A 17,000-nucleotide genomic window follows, 5' to 3' on the forward strand; every position below is an offset into this window, starting at 1 on the left:
GCACGAATATCATCATCATAAATAAGCGGGGCATCATACGACTCACAATCCTAGATACTAAGGGTAAAAGGTTATTACTAGGATTCCGCAAGTAGTCAAGCAAGTCAATTCCCTCATCAACTAGTGGTTCACCCTCTCTTGGCATATCCATAACACTATTACGACCATCCACCTCTAAAAGAGAAGGGTAATCCCTCAACGAGAAATCTCCGTCAAGGGAAGATTGATCAATATCCCAAAGTGGGTTGCCATAGGTTTTGTAATTACTTAAGGAAGCTACATCAACATCATCACATACCCAACTGTCACGCCCCGAACCTGGGCCTGGACGTAACACGGCACCCGGTGCTTGACTGCATGTGACCGAGCGAACCAACTGGCTGGCTGAATCAACATGTGATATCAAAACATAACTGAATATGGAAACAACTAAACACATGCTGATTTACTAAAGGTTTGACTGAAATCATAATGCGGAAATACTTAGACAAATCTGAAATATCTGAACGTAGCCAACATGGCTTAAACCAAAACAACTGAACAACCGCCAACAAGGCTAACATAATAAATAACTGACTGTCTGAACTGTGTCTATGAAGCCTCTAAGAGTACTAAATAATAGAGCTGTCTATAAACTGAAATAACTGGATAGCTGACAATGCCCCGAAGGAATTTGGGGCTCACCAGTAGCTGATACGTGCACTCCTAAATAGTTGAGTCGTCAACCTGTATATCGTTACCTGCATCGCGAGATCCAGGCCCCCAAGCAATAAAAAGGGACATCAGTACATTTGAATTGTACTGGTATGTAAAGCAACTGAAGCAATAAAATACTGGGACTGAAACTGAAACTGAAACTGAACTAAACAGGAAAGCAAGAAGCTGAAGTACTCCCTGTTGTGGATGAAGAATCACCTGTAAAACTGTAAATATAACTGTGGCCTGGGGCCCAAATAATGTGCACAAAAACTGTGGCCTCTGGCCCAAGCAATACGTATGCATAAACTGTGGCCTAGGGCCCAAAAATACAGATACAGGTGTTCAACATTAACAATTTACGAGACTGAGACTGGCTATAGCTAATAGCATGATAACTGTTTCTGATTATAGGACTTATGCAAATAACTGGTTATACACTGACTGAGACTCATGTGATAACAATGCATAAGTCTATAAAGATTACGTGCTGAGTTCATGATGTTCAAAGTGACAACCATGAACGAATTCTCTAACTGCAACCCTAGAAGATAACAGTTCTATATCATATCATGAAACTAGGGCTAAACTATATTCTGAGTCAAATTGCGGACAAGTATGAAGAATGAGGCGTAGGGAGAATCATGAATATTCCCTAACGTAGATAGTTAGCCTCACATACCTTAATTCCAGCCTTTGAGCGTAACACAATATTCGTCACCCCTTTCAACTTTGATCTATATCAATACAAGCCAAAGGGATTCTATATTAGCAATAATATTCATGCTTTGGTCATCTAAGCATTTTATCAAACACTTAGTGGGCATAAAGCTCCACAATCTCCATTAATGGTGTTTCTTCACCCAATTCCCATTCTATTACTTCTAGGTGATTCTACAATCTCAATTAGATGTAATTAACATCATTCTCCATCACCCATATCATTATAACAATCTCAAGTCAACAATCCAAAACTCTAGCATCGTTCATATAATCCTCTTTATCAAACTCATTTACTATCCTCCCAAGAACTCATCAATTCACAACTATACATGATTAGAGAGTAGAAACATTACCTTTTTGAAGTCCAATCCTCTTGAATTCGGGTTCTAGGGTTTCCACATCCAACAAAAATGTTCCAACACTAACTCTATGGATTAGAAGAGTTTTCTCAAGTTAGAGAGGGATTAGGGACTTAAATTCACCTTAGAATCATGATAAAAACTTACCTTGGAAGATCTTGAGGTTTGGTACTTGTTCTCTATGAGTTTAGAGAGAATTTTCGTGAATGGGGGGCTGGGGAAATAAACCCCAAACCCCAAATATAACAAAAAAACGCGTAAACCCGACTTTTGACCCGTAATCGACCTGTTTCGCGATGGTTCCGCGATGCGGGTGCATCGCGCAACATTCTGCAGCTAAAAACTCAGAGTTTCGCGATCTGTCCGCGAAGCGGGACCATCGCGCGCTCTCTCACGCGCCCTCACGCGCCCCTAGAAGCGACGGGTATCGGTTCTGCACAGTGTTCAGTAAAATAGGCATAACTTCTTGTACACAGCTCTGTTCAAGACCCATAATATACCGTTGGAAAGCTATTTCAAAGGGCTACAACTTTCATCAAGTAAGTTTTCCCAAATTCCTAATTAATAAAGGGGTTATGGTCGTTGGAAGTAAGACATTCTATAAACTCACTTGCAAACATGCCCCGTAGAGTGACTTTCAACTTTTCTTTGCCCAAAGACATTTCTTATGACTTAATTGGTTTTCAAAACACTTCCTATAACCCTCATATTGGTTCCATTATATTATTATCTTATGAGTCAAACTTTCGCCCGAAGCTACGAGGTGTTACACCAACCATTAGGCAATTCACTAGAAATGATCTCATCATCATCAAATAAGGCATTATCATTAGAGAATAGTTACTAGATACGGAATTGTAAAAACATGTGGTGTCACTTTCACTTAGGGAAGGATCATAAACATCAAGATTAATGCTAGGCAAAAAATCATTCACACTCAAATTGTTATCCAAATCACATGATAATGTACTATCATTCAAATCACAAGTGCCAACACTAGGTGGACACAAATCGACCTCACACGAAAGATCAATTGGGTCATCAATAGGATCAACTAGTGTAGAGACACTTTCAACAATTGTTATCATTACATGGTAAAGAATCATTAATCTCACACAAACAAGCTACTACTCATACTCTCATCACAAACTTGTTCATTCAAAGAATTGGAAGTATTGAGTTTAGTTATTGTACCTTGAATTCACACGAGATATGATTTTTACTTTGAGCTACCCATGGTAAGCTCACTTGACCGATCGTAGAGATGGTCTTGTTTTTCGTTCCTTCTTTCAAGTACGGGAGTTCTTCACGTGAAAACTCCTTTAGCAACTTGTTTCCTTGAGTACATATGAAAGCTTCTTCACAACAAGGTGAAGAAATGTTACACCTCGGAAAATTTTCCCGTTGGTACGCAAGTAAATGAACTAATGATGTGTGCGAGGAGTGCGAGTGTATAATGTTTCATGGGAAATGTATGTAAAGGGATGTGGATGATTAGAATGAAAAGTCGAGAAATGAGAAAAATTGAAAGTTGGCAAAACTGCCCAGTGGTCGTATAGTGCAAAATACGGACCGTAAAGTGCAATACGGTCCGTAAACTTGAAGTCGTAAACTGGCATGCCCAACTTCAACTTTCTGCCAGCCGAGGAAATGGCTAAACAAGACCTGGTGGACGGACCGTAAAGTGATTTACGGCCTGTAAACCATGGTCGTAAATCACCATGCATGCAGGCCAAAGTTTCTGGTCCTGCTTAAGCTTAAAGACGACCACGAGGGACGGTCCGTAAACTGAAATACGGACCGTAAACCTCCATGGACGACCACTGTTCACCCATCACAGATTTTCCAATTCATTAAATATGAGGATCAAGACTTATTTTATCTCATTACAACATTACACCACTTCTCTCTAAAACTTCTCTATAAAACTTCTCTCTACATTTATTATATGAGGTTTCAAGGATTATAAGCCATCAATAACATTAAGACAAGTGAATCAAGGATAAGGGAATCATCAAGGATCATCCAAGTCAAGAAATCCAAATGGAGAAAAACTAGGGTTTTGCTCAAAGAAGAGTATTATCAACCAAAGCTTGTTCCTACAACTTCTAAGGTAAGATTCATGATTTTTACAAGATGTTTAAGGTATTGGAGAATTAAAATACATGGATTGTAGAAAATGTGGTCAACTAGGTCATGAATGATGAATAGTGACATTTTGCGAAATAGTTTGAATTGAGTTATGAATGTTGTTGTGTTGTGATATGAATGTGTTATAAATGGTATTAAGATCATGAACTAAACACTTTAGACGAATGGATGAAGTTGGGTGTTATGACCATGAATGTGGGTGAATTAGAGGCAAATTGAGGAATCTAGATGATGTGGATAATGTGAATGACTAATGGCCATTGTTATGATATTAATGAAGGTATAAACGCTAGCATTGGAAGGGAACGTGCAAGTGTAGAATAGTTCGACGGAAAGGTATGTAAGGCTAACCCTTCTTTCATAAGGCATGGTTCTTGGCCAAATTCCTAATTCCTCTATATGAGTATGTTGTCTTCACATGGTTGACATTCCGAGCTCATAAGCTCACGACCCTTGATATGTACTATGATTATACTATGTTCCTCGTATGACGAGTAAGTCTATAATGTAAATGTAACGATAATGATGAGGATAGTAATGATGATGAGAGTAAAATGAGACTAGAGATGCTTACGAGCTATGATATATGTATATGTATGCCTATGAAGGGCTATGATAAGACCCCGAGCTTATGATGCCGGGTAAGACTATATGTATATGACTATGTATAATGTATGTATACGATTACGAAACGCGCGCACACCTCTGCAGATGGTACGGATAACCCTGATGCCTTGGTAAGGCCAGGTATGTATGACCTTGAGCCTTGGTTGGCCAAGCATGTATAAGACACCGATCCTATGAGGTCGGGTATGCTGTAAATGCTATGTAGATGAAATGACTATGTATATAATATGAATATGAATGTGATAAGACTATGTATAAGAATACGAATAAGGACATGTATACGAACATGAGCACAAGTATGGTACGAGTATTATTATGGGATACGAACGACGATGTATGCAAGTAAGCGACATGATGATGATGATATTACTGTCTCCCCTCCTATGCTATTTTCATATGATATCTATTATGCTTCTATATTGATGTTGATCATGCTTTACATACCCAGTACATTCTTCGTACTGACGTCCTTTTGTTTGTGGACGCTGCGTCATGCCCGCAGGTGCACAGGGAGACAGACTTGATCCATAGCTGCTTATTCAGAGATTGCATAGTAGAGCTCCATTTCTTTCGGAGCCGTAGCTTTTGGGTACTTATTATTTTGTGTAGATAATTATGGGCATAGCGGGGTCCTATCCCGCTCATACGATATGTCATACTCTTAGGGGCTCGTAGTCATGTGTATGTGGGTAGAGATGTTCGGCCATGTCGGCCCATGTTTTGTATATCTTTTGTTAGCCACGTCGGCCTTGTACTTATGATGTGGCACAGATGCCTATGATATGTTAAATGATGATGGTCGTCTAATGGGATCAATATGATTAACGATAAGAAAAGCACGAATTGACTTATGGTTCACCTAGATGTTATGTTATGTACGATAAGGGGGTGCTCGGGTGGGGTAGCACCGGGTGCTCGTCGCGGCCCCCTAGCCGGGTCGTGACAAAAGTGGTATCAGAGCAGTTCAGTCCTAGGATGTGTCTACGAGCCGTGTCTAGTAGAGTCTTGGTTATGGGTGTGTTGCGCGCCACACTTATAAACGAGAAGCTGCGGACATTTAGGAATATATGACCTTCTTTCTTCATAAGAATCGTGCGATAGAGCTATGATGTAAGAAATTCTTGTTCCTAAATCGTGTGTTGTGTATTTCAGAGATGCCTAAAAAGAAAAAGGCTACAGCAGCCCAGAAGGGCAAGACGGTGGCAGAAAAGCGGGCTGAAAGAGCACCGCCACCGGTAGTAGAGGAAGATGAGTCCCAGAGTGCGGCTCAATCTCAGTCCTCCCAGACAGTGCCTATTACCGAGGAGCACGTGGGAGCCTCAGCCCCAGCTCCAGCTCATCCACCGAATGCTTCGGGCCAAGACGTGAGAGAGGCCATTAATTTGTTGACTCAGTTGGTTGCGGCCCAGACTCAAAGGCCAAGCGCAGGGCAAGGTGACAGGGCTGTTAGTGCAAGGGCCCGTGACTTCATTGCTTTGAAACCCTCGAAATTCTTTGGGTCGAAACTGGAGGAGGATCCCCAGGACTTTATTGATGGTATGCTAAGGACGCTCCGGTTGATACATACTTCAGACACTGAGTCGGTAGAGCTAGCGTCCTATAGATTGAGAGATATCTCGATCCAGTGGTATACAGTATGGATGGCTTCGCGGGGAGCCAATGCACCTCCGCCGGTATGGCAAGAGTTTGTCGATGTTTTTCTCCGTCATTATATGCCCCCAGAAGTTCGGCGAGCTAGGGCCGATAAATTCTTGAATCTGAGGCAAGGTAGCATGAGTGATGCAGAGTATAGTCTCCGCTTCAATTCCTTGGCTAGGTATGCTTCGGCCATGGTAGCGGATATGGGCGATCGGGTGCACCGGTTTGTGAAAGGCCTAGGGCCACACTTGATGGATAAATGCTTAACTGCGTCCCTTCAGGATGGCATGGATATTGCACGCATTCAAGCACATGCTCAGGAATTAGAGGAACACCTACAGCAGCGGAGAAATGAACGTGAGCAAGATAGGGGACATAGCAAGAGAGCTAGACCTTCAGGTTCGAGGAGCGAGTCCAGGGGTGGACACAGACAGCAGCTTCCCAGCCATTTAGGCTATTCTATGACCAGTCCAACTCCATGGTTTTCAGGCCAGGGCCTTGATAGATCTGCTCGTTCAGGGTCTAGTCCGAGTTATACAGGACCTCAGTTCAGAAGTGATTTGGGCCAGTCAAGGCCACCCGTACCACCGTGTTCCCAGTGTGGGAAGATGCATTGGGGTTGATGCCGATTTGGTTCAAATGATTGCTATTCATGTGGTCGGCCAGGCCATATTATGCGTGATTGCCCCTCAGTACATGGTAGAGGTAGGACCCAGCCATCAGGGTCGGTAGCCGGATCTTCGGCATCTGTACGGCCTACGGGGCCAGGTTCACATGCGCTAGCTGGCCATAGTAGAGGCAGAGGGAGAGCTCCCAGTACTAGCGGTTCTCAGCACCGTATTTAAGCTTTGGCTGGATGCCAAGATCTTGAGTCTTCTCCTGACGTAGTCACAGGTATATTATCGGTATTCTCTCATGATGTATATGCTTTGATTGATCCGGGATCCACATTATCTTATGTTACTCCATATATTGCGGGTCGGTTTATAGTCGAGCCGGAGTCGATCAAACCTTTTGAGGTGTCTACGCCCGTTGGCGAATCGGTGATAGCTAGCCGAGTGTATAGAGATTGTGTAGTCGTGATATGTGACCACCGTACTATAGCTGACTTGCATGAACTAAAGATGGTAGATTTTGATGTCATTATGGGCATGGATTGGTTGGCTTCTTGCTACGCCAATGTTGATTGTAGAATGAAAATGGTTCGCTTCCAGTTTCCGGGAGAACCAGTCTTAGAATGGAAAGGAAATACGGCGTCACCAAAAGGTAGGTTTATTTCCTATCTAAAGGCAAGGAAGATGATCACGAAAGGGTGCATTTATCACCTAGTACGAGTTCGAGATGTAGAAGCTGAGTCGCCGACTCTTCAGTCAGTTCCGGTAGTGAACGAATTTCCGGATATATTCCCGGAAGAGCTTCCAGGCCTTCCTCCCGAGTGAGAGATCGATTTTGCGATTGATGTGTTGCCAGACACTAATCCCATATCTATTCCTCCCTATAGGATGGCACCCGCAGAGTTGAAAAAGTTGAAGGAGCAATTAAAAGACTTGCTTGAAAAAGGATTCATTAGGCCTAGTTCATCCCCGTGGGGAGCACCCGTATTGTTCGTCCGGAAGAAGGATGGCTCCTTGAGAATGTGCATTGATTATCGGCAATTGAATAAAGTGACAATTAAGAACAAGTATCCCCTCCCGAGGATTGATGATTTATTTGATCAATTGCAAGGCGCCAAATGGTTTTCAAAGATTGATTTGAGGTCCGGGTATCACCAAGTAAGAGTTAGGGAGAAAGATATCCCTAAGACAGCTTTCAGAACAAGATATGGCCATTTCGAGTTCCGAGTAATGTCGTTTGGGCTAACTAATGCACCGGCAGTGTTTATGGACTTAATGAACAATGTATTCAGGCCTTTTCTGGATCTATTCGTGATTGTATTAATCGATGATATCCTAGTGTATTCTATATCCGAGGCAGAACATGCGGATCACTTGCGTATTGTCCTTGGAGTTCTTCGAACCCGAGAGGTATTCGCGAAGTTTTCCAAATGCGAGTTTTGGTTGAACTCAGTGGCATTTCTGGGCCACATTGTTGCAGCTGACGGTATTCGAGTGGACAGCCAAAAGATTGAGGCAGTGAAGACTTGGCCAAGGCGCACGACCCCTACGGAGGTTCGTAGCTTTTTGGGCTTAGCCGGTTATTACAGAAGATTTGTTGAGGGTTTCTCTTCTATTTCTGCACCGCTCACCAAGTTGACTCAGAAGTCAGCTAAGTTTCAATGGACAGATGCTTGCGAGCGTAGTTTCCAAGAGTTGAAAGACCGACTGACTTCAGCCCCAGTCTTGACACTTCCAGAGGGATTGGAAGGATATGTTATTTATTGTGATGCTTCAGGCGTCGGGCTAGGTTGTGTATTGATGCAAAATGGTAAGGTGATTGCGTATGCTTCTAGACAATTACGGAAACATGAGCAGAATTATCCTACCCATGACTTAGAATTGGCCGCGGCGGTCCATGCTTTAAAGATATGGAGACATTACTTATATGGTGTCCACGTGGATATTTATACAGATCATAAGAGTCTCCAGTACATCTTCAAGCAGAAAGAGTTGAATTTGCGGCAACGACGATGGCTAGAGTTGCTAAAAGACTATGATGTTGAAATCCTGTACCACCCCGGAAAGGCAAATGTTGTGGCTGATGCTCTTATCCGTAGGTCGATGGGAAGTCTAAGTGATGTACGATCAGAAAAGAAAGAGATGGCCCGTGATCTTCAGCAGTTAGCTAGCCTAGGAGTCCGAGTGGTGGACTCAGGTAGCAGCGAAGCTACTATTCAGAACTCAGCAGTTTCATCGTTAGTAGCGGAAGTAAAAGAGCGACAATATGAGGATCCCATGCTAATGCAATACAGAAATACACTCCCTCAGAAGGAGGAGTCATCATTTGACATTTCGGAAGACGGAATTCTCCGATGTCGAGGCAGGTTATGTGTTCCCGATGTGGCAGGTCTACGCCATCAGATTTTGAGAGAAGCTCATTGTTCCCGTTACTCCGTTCACCCTGGAGCGACGAAAATGTATCATGATCTTAAGACTATATATTGGTGGAATGGGATGAAGAAAGACGTAGCGGAATTCGTAACTCAGTGTCCTAATTGCCAACAAGTGAAGATAGAACACCAAAAGCCGGGTGGCTTATTGCAAGCTATAGAAATCCCAACTTGGAAGTGGGAAGTGATTAATATGGATTTCATTACAGGGTTACCCCGTTCTCGATGTAAATATGATTCTATATGGGTGATCGTGGATAGACTCACAAAGTCAGCGCATTTCTTACCGGTCAAAACGACCTATATGGCAGAAGATTATGCCAAGCTTTATCTTAAAGAGATAGTGAGACTCCATGGCGTTCCGGTATCTATTATCTCCGATGGAGGAACTCAGTTTACAGCCAAGTTTTGGGGGTCTTTCCAAGAAGGTTTAGGGACCCAAGTGCGCCTAAGCATGGTATTTCACCCCCAGATGGATGGGAAAGCTGAACGTACTATTCAGACTCTTGAAGATATGTTACAGGCATGTATGATAGATTTTGGAGGAAATTGGGATGACCATTTGCCACTCATTGAGTTTGCTTACAATAACAGTTATCATTCTAGAATCCAAATGGCGTCGTATGAGGCTCTATATGGGCGAAAGTGTAGATCCCCAATTGGGTGGTTTGAAACCGGAGAAGCAAAGTTGATAGGGCCAGACTTGGTCCAGCAAGCAATAGAGAAAGTTAAGCTCATACAAGATCGGTTGCTAGCGGCTCAAAGTCGTCAGAAGTCCTATGCGGATAATCGTCGAAGAGACTTAGAGTTCGGAGTGAAAGATTGGGTATTCTTGAAAGTGTCGCCGATGAAGGGCGTGATGAGATTTGGCAAAAAGGGGAAGCTCAGTCCCCGGTATATTGGGCCATATGAAATTGTGCGCAAAATAGGCAAAGTGGCCTATGAGCTAGATCTACCTCCAGATTTGGAGTCAGTCCATCCAGTATTTCATGTCTCGATGCTTCAGAAGTGTGTTGGAGATCCTACGAGGATCGTCCCAGTGAATGATATTCAAGTGACAGAAAAGTTAACTTATAATGAAATACCCATTGTCATATTAGATAGGCAAGTACGGAGGCTTAGAAACAAAGAAGTGGCCTCAATTAAAGTTCTGTGGAGAAATAACAATTGAGAGGAAATGACATGGGAAGCGGAAGAGAATATGCGATCCAAATACCAACATTTACTTCGGCCCTTGGAAGAAGTCCAAGATGAGACGTCAAAATCATAAGGTATGCATGTTTTCCCTTTTATACATTCAGGTCATGTGTGGCCAAATTTCTAGTGCTGTTGTATTATTGCCCTGTGAGGCATTATTATTGTGGGTTGTTGTGGCAGGGTGGTAGTGCCACCTTACAGAGGAAACTCCGGCGAAATTTTTATAGAATTCCCCAAGCCTTTAACATTCGAGGACGAATGTTCCTAAAGGGGGTAGAATGTTACACCTCGGAAAATTTTCCCGTTGGTACGCAAGTAAATGAACTAATGATGTGTGCGAGGAGTGCGAATGTATAATGTTTCATGGGAAATGTATGTAAAGGGATGTGGATGATTAGAATGAAAAGTCGAGAAATGAGAAAAATTGAAAGTTGGCAAAACTACCCAGTGGTCGTATAGTGCAAAATACGGACCGTAAAGTGCAATACAGTCCGTAAACTTGAAGTCGTAAACTGGCATGCCCAACTTCAACTTTCTGCCAGCCGAGGAAATGGTTAAACACGACCTGGTGGACGGACCGTAAAGTGATTTACGGCCCGTAAACCATGGTCGTAAATCACCATGCATGCAGGCCAAAGTTTCTGGTCCTGCTTAAGCTTAAAGACGGCCACGAGGGACGGTCCGTAAACTGAAATACGGACCGTAAACCTCCATGGACGACCATTGTTCACCCATCACAGATTTTCCAATTCATTAAATATGAGGATCAAGACTTATTTTATCTCATTACAACATTACACCACTTCTCTCTAAAACTTCTCTCTACATTTATTATATGAGTTTTCAAGGATTATATCAATAACATTAAGACAAGTGAATCAAGGATAAGGGAATCATCAAGGATCATCCAAGTCAAGAAATCCAAATGGAGAAAAACTAGGGTTTTGCTCAAAGAAGAGTATTATCAACCAAAGCTTGTTCCTACAACTTCTAAGGTAATATTCATGATTTTTACAAGATGTTTAAGGTATTGGAGAATTAAAATACATGGATTGTAGAAAATGTGGTCAACTAGGTCATGAATGATGAATAGTAACATTTTGAGAAATAGTTTGAATTGAGTTATGAATGTTGTTGTGTTGTGATATGAATGTGTTATAAATGGTATTAAGATCATGAACTAAACACTTTAGACGAATGGACGAAGTTGGGTGTTATGACCATGAATGTGGGTGAATTAGAGGCAAATTGAGGAATCTAGATGATGTGGATAATGTGAATGACTAATGGCCATTGTTATGATATTAATGAAGGTATAAACCCTAGCATTGGAAGGGAACGGTGTACATGTTGATATTTATACAGATCACAAGAGTCTCCAATATATTTTCAAACAGAAGGAGTTGAATCTTCGACTGAGGCGGTGGTTAGAACTACCGAAAGATTACGATGTGAGTATTTTATACACCCCGGAAAGGCGAATGTAGTAGCTGATGCATTTAGTCGCAAATCAATGGGTAGTCTATGTGTGGTTCCTCCGAGGAAGAAAAAATTAATCCGTGAGCTTCACCAGCTAGCTAGTCTCGGAGTTCGTCTAATTGATTCAGGCAATGCAGGAATTGGTATACACAACCCAGCTGTTTCGTCCTTAGATATGGAGGTGAGAGAGCGCCAATATGAAGATCTTCAGTTGAGTCACGATAGGGATACATTTTCGGATAAAGAGGAGTCGCCATTTGAAGTTTCTGCAGATGGAGTTCTTAGGTATCGAGACAGGCTATGTGTTCCAGATGTTGTGGGGCTACGTCGTCGGATTTTAGAAGAAGCTCATTACTCTCGGTATTCCATTCACCTAGGAGCGACAAAGATGCCTCACGATCTGCAGTTAATATATTGGTGGGATGGAATGAAGAAAGATACAGCAGAATCTGTAGCTCAATGTCCAAATTGCCAACAAGTGAAAGTTGAGCATCAAAGGCCAGGAGGATTGTTGCAAGCCATGGAAATTCCAGCATGGTCAACATAGATTTCATTGTAGGTTTGCCTCGCTCCCGACGCAAGTTTGATTCCATATGGGTGATCGTGGATAGACTGACGAAATCAGCTCATTTCCTTCCAGTCAAAACTACATATTCAGTAGAAGATTATGCAAGGTTGTATCTTAAAGAGATCGTGCGACTTCATGGTGTCCCGATATATATTATCACAGATAAAGGAGCTCAATTTACAACTAAATTCTGGAAGTCTTTCCAAGAGGGTTTGGGTACTCAAGTGAGACTTAGCACAGCATTCCACCCACAAACTGATGGGCAAGCCGAGCGCACTATTCAGACCTTAGAAGATATGTTGCGGGCATGTGTACTAGATTTTGGAGGTAGCTGGGATGATCACTTGCCTCTTATCGAGTTTGCATACAACAACAGGTATCATTCCAGTATTCAGATGGCTCTATATGAAGCTCTATATGGAAGAAAATGTAGATCCCTAATTGGGTGGTTTGAAGTAGGAGAGGTACAGCTAATAGGTCCAGAGGTGATTCAACAAGCGGTGGAAAAGGTCAAGGTCATCCGAGATCGATTATTGACAGCCCAAAGTCGCCAGAAATCTTATACGGACAACCGTCGGCGAGACTTAGAAGTCCAAGTTGATGATTGGGTATTCCTGAAGGTATCGCCGATGAAAGGTGTGATGAGATTTGGCAAGAAGGTAAAATTAAGTCCTCGATACATTGGGCCTTATAAGATTGTCCGCAAGATAGGCCAAGTAGCTAATGAACTGGACTTACCTCCAGAACTTGAATCTGTCCATCCAGTTTTTCATGTGTCAATGCTGCAAATGTGTTGGAGATCCAGCTAGAATTGTGCCAGTGAAAGATATTCAAATTACAGAGAAGTTGGCTTATGAAGAGCTGCCCATTGCCATACTAGATAAGCAAATACGGAAGCTTAGGAATAAAGAAGTAGCTTCGGTTAAGGTCTTGTGGAGAAACAATAATCGGGAAGAAATGACTTGGGAAGCGGAAGAAAACATGAAGTCCAAGTACCCGCAATTGTTTCCACCCCCGGAGGAAATTCAAGATGAGATGCCATTATCATAAGGAATGTTTATTTTCTTTTTTAATGCTTTTGGTCGTGTGTGGCTATATTTTTCTCGCCATGGTGTAGTAACCTTGCGAGGCGATGTTATTGTGGATTGTTGTGACAAAATGGTAGTGCCATATTACAGGGGAAACTCTGGCGAAATTTCTGTACAATTCCCGAGAACTTAACATTTGGGGACGAATGTTGTTAAGGGGGGGGGGGGGGGGATGTTACACCTCTCGCTTTCATGGTAGGAAAAACTTCTGGCTTCCTAGTCGAGTATGCCTTGAAATGGAGATTTGTACCCCAGTATCGAGATGCTAAGTATTTTACCCCGTATATAGAGGTACTAGCATGTATGTTCAGGTTGTGTATGACGATTAGCATAATGAGTGGTGCTCGATAGTCAGTTCTGGGTACCCGTCATGGCCCCCAGTTGGGTCGTGACAGCCCTCTTCCTTGGCACTTAAAGCATTGGACAGTAGAAGGATGATTATAGTCAGTAAAAACATCGCAATGCTCACCATACAAATAATGGCGCCAAATTTTCAAGGCAAATACCACGGCAGCCAACTTCAAGTCGTGAGTTGGATAATTCTTCTCATGCTTCTTCAAATGTCGCGAAGCATAAGCAATCACCTTACGGTTCTGCATCAGTACACAACCCAAACCAATTCTGGAAGCATCACAATACACCACATATCCACCAGACCCAGAAGGTAAAGTCAAAATAGGAGCCGAAGTCAACTTTGTCTTAAGCTCTTGGAAACTATTTTCACAAGCTTCTAACCACTAAAACTTAGCAGTCTTTTGTGTCAATTTAGTCAATGGAGAGGCTATTGACAAAAAGCCTTCCACAAACTTTCTGTAATAATTTGCCAAACTAAAAAAACTACGAATTTCAGTCGCACTAGTTGGTCTAGGCCAATCCTTAACCGCTGAAATTTTCTGAGGCTCTACTTTAATGCTGTCACCAGTCACCGCATGACCCAAGAAAGCCACAGATTCAAGCCAAAATTTACACTTAGAGAATTTTGCATAAAGATCGTTCTCCTCAAGTGTTGTCAAAGTTATTCTCAAATGATTAGTATGATCCTCACGACGTTTAGAATACACCAAAATATCATCAATAAACACAATAATGAAGCGGTCTAGATAAGGCTTAAACACACGATTCATCAAATCCATGAATGCAGCAGGCACATTAGTCAACCCAAAGGACAAGACTAGAAACTCAACGTGCCCATAACGAGTACGTAATGTGGTTTTCGATATATCCTTCTCCTTTATCTTCAATTGATGATACCAAGACCTCAGGTCAATCTTTGAAAAGAAATTAGCACCCTGAAGTTGGTCAAACAGATCATCTATCCTAGGTAAAGGATATTTGTTCTTAATGGTCACTTTATTAAGCTGACGGTAATCAACACACATTCTAAGGGAACCATCTTTCTTCCTAACAAACAATACTGGAGCACCCCCAAGGTGAGGAACTCGGTCGGATGAAACCGTTATCCAACAAGTCCTTTAACTGATCCTTTAATTCCCTTAGCTCCGCTGGAGCCATACGATAAGGTGGAATAGAAATAGGTTAGGTGTCGGGAATAACATCAATCCCAAAACCAATAACTATATCAGGAGGAATACCAGGAAGATCTTCGAGAAATACTTTGGGATAATCACTGACTATGGGAAGAGATGCAAATTCGGGTACTACGGCTTTTGTTATCATTAACCGCAACCAAATGGTAAATACATCCCTTAGTAATCATCTTATGAACCTTAAGATAGGAAATAAATCTACCCCTTGGCTTAGCAATTTCACCCTCCCACACAACAGGCTCCTCGGGAAAGGCGAAACAAAACTTACTTTTGGAGACAATCCACATTAGCATAACATGCGAACAACCAGTCCATCCCCATAATTACATCAAAATCCACCATCTCAAGTTCATACAAATCAGCCATGGTCTCACGTCCCTTAATCACAACAACACAATTTTTATACACTCTAGAAGAAATAACAAGGACACCAAAAGGCGTATCAACAGCAAAGGGTTCCGAGAAAGGTTTGGGTTTCATACCCATATTAAGAGCAAAATAAGAGGTCACATAGGATAAATTTAAACTCGGATAAATCAATGAATAAGCATCATGAGAATAGATGGTAAGGATACCTGTAACCACAACATCAGAAGCCTCAGCTACTTCCCTACGAGTCAGCCCATAAAGTCGATTTGTCCCTCCACCAGAAGTGTTAGCAACTTCCTTTCCTTTGCCATTATTACCAACATTCTGATTATTATTGTTAGCATTACCAGCAAGCGAATTTTTAGCAGAAGCAGGCGAATCATTCTTTTAGTTAGACATAGCAGCCATCTCGCGTAGCCACTTTCTGAACTCCCGCTTAAGGTACCCCCTAATACCACAGTGATGACAGATACGATCTTCCCATACAGCAGACCGACTACTACCCTGGGAGAACCTGCTTTGGTTATTAGTCCTTTGGCCTTGCCTACCAGAAGGCACACTGGCATTTGAATATGCGCCAGCCTGACCAGGTGCAGAATACCCTTTACTTTGCCCTCCCTTATAATTATTACCACTGAAACCACCCGCCGATCGGGCCTTCTTGTTCTGGTCTCGATCCAACCCTTTCCTCATTTTTCCAACTCTCCTGTTGTTCAGCAAACCGAACCAGAGATGAGAAAGTGCAAGTAGGAGACATAGCAACCGCAGCACATGCAGACTTGATACGTGGTACCAAGCCTTTCACAAAGCTAGTCAACCTATGCTTTTTTCAGTCGGAATCATGTATAAAGTATACTTTGACAGACAGGTGAACACCAAACTATACTCACGAACCGACTTTTTACCCTATTCCAGCTTTCCAATTTCGTAGCCATAGCAAATTTCTCCTCATCAGACAAAAATCTTTCTATGAATGCCTTTTCAAATTCAGCCCATGTCGGAGCTAAAGCAGCATCACCCCTCTCAGACTCCCATATCTCAAACCATGCGTGAGCAACATCCTTCAACTGGTAAGAAGCAAGCCTTACAACTTCTGGATCATGGGCATCCATTGCCCTCAACTCCTTGAAAGTCTTATCTAAAAAGTGCTGGGGGTCATCTACCTCTCATGACCCGAAGAACTCTGGTGACTTTAGGTCTAGGAATTCCTTAAGTCTGCCTCCAACATGAGGCCCCACACCTCCACGCTGCTACTAAGCCGCAACCAATGCAGTTAGCATTTGAATAGTAGTTTGCCTACTAATCTCAGCCGCAACCAATGCAGTCAGCATACTAATCTCAGGCACACCCACAATAGGAACAACAGGAACAGGTGGCGCTGGAGGTGGTTCTTGATTTCCAACATCATTCCCGTTACCCGCATCCGCGCCCCTGAGATTTTGGTTAGCTCTCACGGGTTTTCCTCGGTTACCATTTTTGGATCGCGTTAGAGCTATTTCTGCAAGGTACGAA

Source organism: Lycium barbarum, unplaced genomic scaffold (assembly GCF_019175385.1).
Source record: "Lycium barbarum isolate Lr01 unplaced genomic scaffold, ASM1917538v2 unchr_scaffold_65, whole genome shotgun sequence".
Taxonomy (NCBI): domain Eukaryota; kingdom Viridiplantae; phylum Streptophyta; class Magnoliopsida; order Solanales; family Solanaceae; genus Lycium; species Lycium barbarum.